Source organism: Lissotriton vulgaris, chromosome 5 (assembly GCF_964263255.1).
Source record: "Lissotriton vulgaris chromosome 5, aLisVul1.2, whole genome shotgun sequence".
In the NCBI taxonomy this organism is placed as follows: Eukaryota; Metazoa; Chordata; class Amphibia; order Caudata; family Salamandridae; genus Lissotriton; species Lissotriton vulgaris.
Genome location: NC_141693.1, coordinates 231,041,764 through 231,050,875, shown reverse-complemented (window position 1 = coordinate 231,050,875; position 9,112 = coordinate 231,041,764). Strand labels below are relative to the sequence as shown.

Genomic DNA, 9,112 nt, shown 5'->3' with positions numbered 1-9,112 from the left:
AAAAGTTGCGTCGTAAAGGATGTTTCCCCTTTGCGAGAGGTTGCTACCTAGGGCGTGGAGGGAATGCCAAGACTCCAACGTTCTGTGGGTTAACGTTGGTGACTGACAGTTGTCCTATTGCCGGACGAGCTTTGCACCTGCCGCTCTCCCTCAGAGAGAATAAACTTCTTTAATCTTACCGCCGCTTGGAGTAGGGTGACCAACCGGCCATACTGAAAAACCGTGACGTGCATGATTGTCTCAACCTAATATAAGATTATTTTGACTTGTACTTAGGTGGCTGTCTATTTACTTACTTATATACTATTGCGCAACCACCTCTGACGTGTCTGTAAAACGTACCTTTTGTCCCGAAGTTTTGTCCTGAATTTTGACATTTAGTCCTGAATTTTTGTCCTGAATTTTGTCCCTTTGTCCTGAATTGTTAAACTCACCGTCCTGAATTTGCACCTATGCCAGTTGGTCACCCTAGCTTGGAGCCATTTATTTCCACAACATGTATACCTTAAGAAAATGCTCCTTATGACTGCTGCCCTTCATAAAGAACAGGCATACCCAGCGCAACACTTCAGCACCTGCCCTAGGTGACTGGAGGAAAACAATCATCACTATAGATGAGCAGTTCGGCTGTCTTTCCCCAGTGGCACCTGTAGATTCAATAACTGCTAAATGCCATGTATGAACCGTTGAGATAATTGAATATTAAATAACCTGTGGAAGACGTAAAGGGCCCTCTCGGGTTTCATGTCCTTTGTGCGGCCAGGCATTCTGTAAGCCAATATTTCTGCGGATCCTTCCGTATGCCGGTTACAATAGCCGAGCTCGGCCTGTAACCCGAGCCTGCTATAATTGCGCAGGCGAAACAGACAGTGAATGGGGCCGGGCGGCGCTCCGTACAGTACGCAGCTGCCATGCCCTCAGCTGGCAGCCCCATCGGTACCGGAGCCGCCTCTCCCTGCAGCTCCCCTCCGATGCTCGCCTCTGGGCGGAGAGGGGTCCTGGAGATGCGCCGCTAGCGTCCGTGGGTGGAGGCTGACTGCGGCGCGACGGGTTCCAAGGCCTGAACGAGGAAGGCCATGGCTGCCGACAGGTGCGATCCGGTTTGTCTTCGCCGTCAACGCAGTGTCCGACGTTTATGAGAGAGGTGAGCCGGTGCCGCGATGGCGTCACCGCAACGGAGCGGAGCAGCGCGCGCTGTTAATGGGTGACGTTGTGAGGATTTTTTTTAGTTCTTCTTCATGCCCTGAGAAGGGACCCCCATCATACTCATCAGCGAACTAACGAAAGTGCTCTACGCCCATAGGCTGCTTCAAGTCTTGGATACAGGGAACTGGTCCAATTATTCACATAGTTATTATTCACACACCTGTTGTCAGCATCCTTACCTTTAAAATTGGAAGCATAAAATACAAGATAGGAGGACGGGCAGACATTGTTAATTCCTTATACGAACATTTTTTTTCACCTGTGTCAGATGCAGAGTGTATCTATCTGAAAGCAAGAAACCCCAGGAGGTTCAAATTGCATTGTGGGTTTAAAGCACCGTACTTTTATTAGACGTTCATAATGTCGCATATTACAATGTTTCAGTTTTCCATGTTACAATGTCTCAGTCCTAGGCACTATATGAAGTTAGTTATATTGATTCAGTCCTTCATACAGTGGGATGTTGCAGTTCTGTTATTCTTATTGCTAATTATTGTCAAGTATGAAATTGCGCGGCCGTTCTGTAGTCTGCAGTATGGTTTTCTAAATGTTTACATTGCAGGCAGAGCTATCATCTGGTTTTGTGGGTAAGGTGCGGTCAGTAGGGTAAATATGTCATTTAGGGCCACATATACCTTTTGTGGTCACAAACAGTTTGCCGATGAAAAAGGCTTTTTCAACTGTACATAGCCCTATCTGCGATTCGGTAACCTATTACCGAATCGTAATTTGGGGTTTGCGATTCATTATGCGGAAGGAGCATGTTTAGGGCTCCCCTTCCTAATTCCAAATGGGTGTGGCATGTGTGAATGATTTGCAACTGAAATGTGGTCGCAAAACATTTGGATTTTACCACCTACTTCAAGTAGGTGGTAACCCATTCGCAAATGGGAAGAGGTCCCCAAAAGACCCCTTTCCCTTTGTGAATGTTTGTAAAAATATTTAAGAGCAGGTAGTGTTCCCACGAACCACTGCCTACTCTTAAGTAATGAAAAGAAAACTTATCAGTTTTAAAAAAAAAATATCTAGTTATCCTTTAAGGAAAACGGGCTGCATTTAAAAGAAAAAAAAAAGTTTTATTTAAAGCATTCATAAACATGGTGGTCTGCTGACCCCCAGCAGCCGAACATCCCTTTAATTTTTGTAATTCCCAATGTGTCGCATAGCAAGACCTAAATCATTAATACACATGAGGTAGGTCTATTTGCAACCCACTGGGAATCACAAATTGTGTTAGACGCATTTCCACATTGGAGTTTGCAATTACCAAATAGCGATTTGAAAATTTGCAAATATTTGCATTTGGTAATCGCAAACGATTACCTTTGTACATAAGGCCCTTAAAGAGTTTCAAATTGTTTGATGGGTCAAAGAGCACCAAAACCCTCTGTAGTTCATCGATTGGTACAGGATTCCTTTGCTTGTCAAGTGCATATGTGCGATAAGTAGCTGGTAGTAGCAAGTGTTGGATGTATGTCAGGGCTTTAAGTGGGATGAAAACACTGTGGGGGTCACTCAAAGTGGCGTGGCCAATGTCATTAAGGGCGTGGCTTAAAACACCTAAGATAAAAATCTGTGCTTAGCACAGTGTGCTGCCCGACTTGTATTTTGCTGTTTCTGTCATTGCATCCAGATATATGATACAACGTGTAACATCATACCTACAACAAGTCAGGACTTATGGGGTTGTCAATGGTTGTTAGTTGCATAAGATAAATAAACAGCAACTATGGCTTGTATATAATATTGAAAACACTTCCACTTGAAGCCCTGGTGACACCATGACAATGTTGCTGCTCCTGAGTTTCAAAAAGAGAAGGAAATTCAGAGTGAAAATTACTCTCTTTAAATGATTTCGCTTCCCCTACAACCCTCACCTGGCATGACGTCAGGCAGTAACTTCTCCACTAGTAAGAAGTGAGCAGTGTGGGCATGCGCACATCGATGTGCCTGCTGTCACTGCAATGTGGAAAAAAACGGACCGCCTCGGCCAAGGTACAAAACAGAGCACTATAGAGGCCTTCTTTAAAAAACTGCCGGTGCTCAGCACCATTGAGACCCGGCCCACTTAAAGCCCTGATGTATGTTTATAATCCTGTCTTAATGGGGGCATCTGATGATTGCTGTCACTATACATCTGAAAACCAAAGCTCAAATCATCAAACACAGCAATAATCTAGAGTACCTGCTGTTGGTGAATTTCTAGAGGTGCAGAACTAAGAGAAGAGATTTGTTTTTATCACCCCTATTAAAACCCTTCTTTTTTGCTCAAAACATCCTTAGGTGCCCTCCTTCCTAGAGTGTTGGATGCATCAGGGGCAAACATACCATTGGTGCAGCAGCTGCAGGCATTGGGCCCATTGAACCCATATAATACTATCCTAATGCAATTGAATGGGCCATTTTCCTTGATTGAACCGAGGCCCGTGCCATCCTCTCCACGCTACTGGGATGTACTATTCAGGATCAGGTTTCAAAAAGGGCGAATGTTGAACAGCAACGGGTATTTTGCAGCCAGAATAAGGATTTTAATTCCATTTGTTGTGGGGATCTTATGTTTTGTTCTTTAAAGTGCTGTGCAGAGGCTTGATGATAAAGTGTTTTACATGGTGCGAGTCTCCAGTCTTGCCATAAAATAGTTTTTTCCCTCTACATTGTTCAACCCCCTTTAATGTCTTATCCAGTAAGAAATGTCATAATGTAAAATGATGGAGTCCCCCTACAGAATGCGAAGCAGGCCCCTGAGTCTCCAATATCTCAAAGATATTTATTGGCCATAGGGTGGAATAGGGCCACTTTGAAGGATTGGGGGACCCCTGAATGGTTGGGGGCCCCCCTGTGCCGCAAACGTTTAAAGAGTTGCATTACGCCCCTGTTAGCAAGATGTTTTTGTTGTGAGTTATGTAGAGAGGACTTTGACACTCACCCATAGTGCACGTCTCTTCTGTTTTGTTTATCAAGTGTTCCGTGAGAGATTGAGTTACTGGTGAGTGCTTTTGAGATCCCATGACAGCCATTTAGGTATTTCTATGCTGTGGTACGTGCTGTAATAGAGTTCCCATGACAACCGGTAACGATATTTGTAATTTGTGGTGAGTGCTCTTAATGAGGTCCCATGACAGCCATATAAGATATTTGTAGGCTGTGATGAGTGTTGTAAGCAAGATCCTGTGACAGCCATTTAAGTTATATGTAAGCTGTGGTGGGTGCTGTAAGCAAGGCCCCATGACATCCATTTAAGGTTTTTGTAGGCTGTGGTAAGTGATATGAATGATGTCCCACGCCAGCCATATAAGGTATTCATAATCTGTGTTTTTTTTTAGCTGTGTTCAGTGCTGTAAGTGAGTCCCAAGACAGCCATATAAGGTATTTGTAAGCTGCGGTAAGTGCTGTAAGCAAGGTCCCATGACACCCACTTAAATTATAGGTAAGCTGTTGTGAGTGCTTTGAGCGAAGTCCAATAACAATAATTTGAGGTTTATATAAACTTTGGTAAATTCTGTAGGCGAGGTCACACAACAGATATTTAAGTTATATGCAAGCTGTGGTGAGTGCTGTAAGCGAGGTCTCATGGCAGCCATTTAAGGCATTTGTAAGCTGTGGCGAGTGCTATAAGCAAGGTCCCATGACAGCCTTTAAAGGTATTTGTAATCTGTGGTGAGGCCTGTAAGCAAGGTCCCATGACAGCCATTTAAGGTATATTTAATCTGTGGTGAGTGCTGTAAGCTAAGTCCCATGACAGGCATTTAAGGTATTTTCTAGTTGTTTTGAGAGCTGTATGCGAAGTCCCATTACAGCCTTTTGAGGTATTTTTTATATGTGGTGAGTGATGTAAGCGAAGTCACATGACATCCATTTAAGATATTTGATAGCTGTGGTGAGTGCTGTATGCGAGGTCCCATGACAGCCATTAAGATATGTGTAAGCTGTGGTGTTGCTATATGTATACTGTTGGATTGACCTGTGAATCACTTCAAGGGATGATAGATACAGGGCCTAATTTAGAGTTAGGCGGATAGTGGCAAAAAGCAGCAGATGTCATTTTCACCCTTTTTAAACTGTATTGAAGTCTATGCACCCTAAATATGGTGAATAGGCGTGGGACATCCGCAGTATCTGAATCAGCTAAAAGTGTTGGTAATTACTGGTCCTTCATACAGTGCGGTAGTCATTGACACTCACACTTCAGTCCTGGATACCATAGGATGCTCAAGACTTTAAGTCCATAACACTGTAGGATGGTCCAAGGTTCACCCTGGGTGCTATCGGATGTTATATTGCCTTAGTGCTTACTGCTGTAGGATGTTACGCTTTAGGATGGTATACGGTTCAGTCCTTGATACTACTGCAGGATGTTATAATGCTATAAGATGTTACATTACATTAGTCCTTACTGTTCTAGGATGTTTTAGGATGGTATAAGGTTCAGTCCTTGATACTGTAGGATGTTTAAGGTTCACATTGATGCTATACAATGTTATATTGTCTTAGTCCTTACTGCTGTAGGATGTTACACTTTAGGATGGTATAAGGTTCGGTCCTTGATACTACTGCAGGATGTTATAATGCTATAAGATGTTACATTACATTAGTCCTTACTGCTGTAGAATATTAAACTTTAGGATGGTATTAGGTTCAGTCCTTGATACTGTAGGATATTTAAGGTTCCACCCTTGATGCTATATGATGTTATATTCCCTTAGTCTTTTCTGCTGTAGGACATTACATTGTTTCAGTCTTACAGTGCTCCAGACCTTGACATAGGACCTCTCATTCTATTGATTCCGGTGCCTGCATACTACTCCTCCTATGAAAGCCGGCCCATATGTTATTCACATGTGCCCCATCAGGTTTACTCTCAATATCCATACGAAAATTCCAATGTACAGCCTTGAGCCAGTTTGTTGTGCTAGGAGAAGATAGATCAGTCTTACGCTTACAGATCTCTGTCCTGGCTAGTAGCATAAGATAGAACAAAAGGCCCCTCTGCACGCTACTCGGCAGACTACGAGAGGCCGCATCAATGCCCATTAGGACAAATACGATGCTTCATGTGATATTAACACCCAAGATATCCTTAACTACATTCTCAACATCATGTCAATAATCCTTTATCCCAGAACAGGTGAAAAACATGTTGGTCATCAGCTCTTAAAAGGCCACACCATCTACTCTGGGGATAGGCGCCTGTGAAAATTTTGCGATCTTTTAATCTGTTGATGGTAAAAAAATGATTTTGCTTAAGGTTGGCTGGTTTAACCTCAGAGTAGTTTTGCCACACAGATTGAAATTCGGTCTCCTGAATCATTCCTTCCCATACAGAATATGGCACCTTCGTTTTTCTATCCCCAGCTTCAAAAAACTTCCAGTACCACATGGCAAACTCCTTACTTTTAGATCTCACATCCCGCAGTTCCGACTCAAATTTCCAGACACCCCGTGTCTCCTGAATAGTGCTGCAAAGCAAGAAGACAGCTGCAGACATTTAAACCTTGGTAGGGAACTACCAGTACTGACCCGTAGAACTTCACAGGGTACTACCCTCTACACTGTTAACAATTCCCCCGGGTAGTTCTCCTAGCCCCAAACCCTCCTTAGTGGAATGCTCAGCCCATTCCTCAGACACTCTGGGGTACAAAATCAAAATAGTAGTTTTAGAAATGGAGGTCTCTGGTTGGCAGAGGTATGGACCTTTGTCCAAATAGGGACCCTTGCTTCTAGTCAGGGGGTAAGGGGGATACACACTTTAGATAACCCCCTGGGTAGCTTGGCATGGGCAGATATGCCTATCCCAAAGACAAGGTGTAAAGTATTTGAACTCAAATCACACAGTAATACAGTGATAACACCACAAATGGACACCACACCAATTTATGAAAAATAAAGTATTTTACCTAAACTTTAACAAGGCCAACATGACAAAAATCCAACATACATGTATTAGGAATATGACTTTTAAAGGGTTCAAACAACTTGGTCCATAGAAAACTATGGATGGATGATTTCTCTCAAAGTACCTGTAGTTGCAAAAAAATTCACAAGGCCATACAGCTGCAGAGATGGGAAGCGTTGAGAACACAAAGAGATGCATCAGTTCTAGAGATCATGGGGAAGTGATGTGACAGTTCTGCTGCATGCAGAAGTGTTGTGTCGTGTCTGGTCTGTAGAGGAAAGTGATGCGTTGACTCCAAGGTGATTCTGGTCCGTGGGTGATGTGTCGGGAAAATTTGCCACACAGGTGCGATGCATGGAAATCTGGGATGCGTCGTCGTCGTCGAGCCGTGCTGTGTCGGTTTCTTCAGTCGCGATCCCTCAATGCGTTGGTTCTTGCAGCAGCGACAGGTGCTGCATGGTTTAGGAAAAGGCGCAGCAATGCGTGGAGATTCTTCTTGCACCACGGTGCTGCGTTGGGAAAACTACTGCATGAAGGGCGATGCGTCGATTTTCTTCTAGTTGCGTTGTGTTTCCAGCTCTCAACAGCAAGAACAACCTCTAGAGGCCAAACACAATCACAGGCAACTCTTGGCAGATCGGAACTCCCAGCAAGGACGATCAGGGGTGCCGGGCATGAAGTGTTTGTTTCCCTGAGACTTCAGAACAGGAGGCAAGCTCTACTCAAGCCCTTGGAGATCTCCCTCAAGCAGTCGGACTCAGCACACAGAAAAGTCCTTGTCCTTTCCTTGGCATAAACAGCTACTGCAGGCCAACTCCAGACAGCACACAGCAAAGGGGCATTACTCCTCCCCTAGTTTCTACAGCTTTCCTCCATGGCAAAGGTTCCTCTTGATTCCAAAAGTGATCTAACGTTCTGTTGTTTTAAGTCTAATACTTATACCCCAAAATGTCTTTGTTCTCTTTGTGTAAGGGTCTCTAAGCCCAGGCCAAACAAGTTCTGTCCCCACTGGTGCAGCATGAACACAGGGGGTGGAGACAGCATTGTGCAAGGGAGACAGGCCCTATTCAGGTGCAAGGAGAATCTCCCCCCACCACTCTAAATGCAGACCAGACCTTTTCAGGTGCTAGTGAAATCTCTACCCACTACTCTGAATGCAGCCCAGGTCTATTCAGCCCAGCCCTGACTCATTCAAGAAAGGCATGACACACATACACCCTCACGTGGTGGCTGTCTGAGAGAATGCACATCCTCAGCCCCTGTCACTCCAAAACCGGAGTCAGTCAATACACAAACAGGCAGAGGCACACAGAATGGTTAAACAAGAAAGTGCCTACTTTCTAAAAGTAGCATTTTCAAACACACAATTTAAAAACCTTCTTTACTAAAATTTGTGTTAATAAATTCTGAATTCAGAGAGCCTAAACATTATTTCTCCATCTTGTCCCAATGAGAATTTATACTTGTAAGATGTTACAAAGCATTTCCCATTCTATACTATGGGGCAAGGTAGCCTCCCAATAGTGAAAAACGAAATTGGCATTATTTCACTATCAGGACATGTCACACACACCAGTACTTGTCCTACCTTTCACATAAACTGCATCTTGCCCAGGGAGGTAACATAGTGGCACCTTACATGTAAGAAAAGGGAAGGCTAGTGCCTGGCAAGTGGGTGTACTTGGCAAATCACATGGCAGTTAAGAAACTGTGCACAGACACTGTAGTGGCAAGTCTGAGATAACTTTTCAGGGCTACTCATGTGGGTGGCACAATCAGTGCTGCAGGACTACTATTAGCATTTGATTTACAGACACTGTCACATTTCAGTTCACTTTACTAGGAACTTACCAGTAAATCAAATATGCCAATCATGAAAACAGCAATCCATAAACACAATTTATACAGAGAGCATACGCACTTTAGCACTGATTAGCAGTGGTAAAGTGCCCAGAGTCCTAAAGCCAACTATCTCAGGTCAGGAAAAAATAGGAGGAAGAAGGAAAATGTTTG

General features: G+C 43.8%; 1 protein-coding gene across 2 annotated transcripts in view; it reads left to right on the top strand.

Annotated features, from left to right (window-relative positions):
* The first annotated feature begins 839 nt into the window (after positions 1-839).
* Positions 840-9,112, top strand: part of RNF224 (ring finger protein 224) — a 103,375-nt gene continuing 95,102 nt past the window's right edge. Inside the window, exon 1 of one of the 2 annotated variants that reach the window (XM_086921234.1) lies at positions 840-1,090. The gene's annotated coding sequence lies outside the window, so the exon portion shown is untranslated. Of the gene's footprint in view, positions 1,145-9,112 lie in introns of both variants that reach the window. The other variant, XM_086921233.1, reaches the window with a different exon arrangement.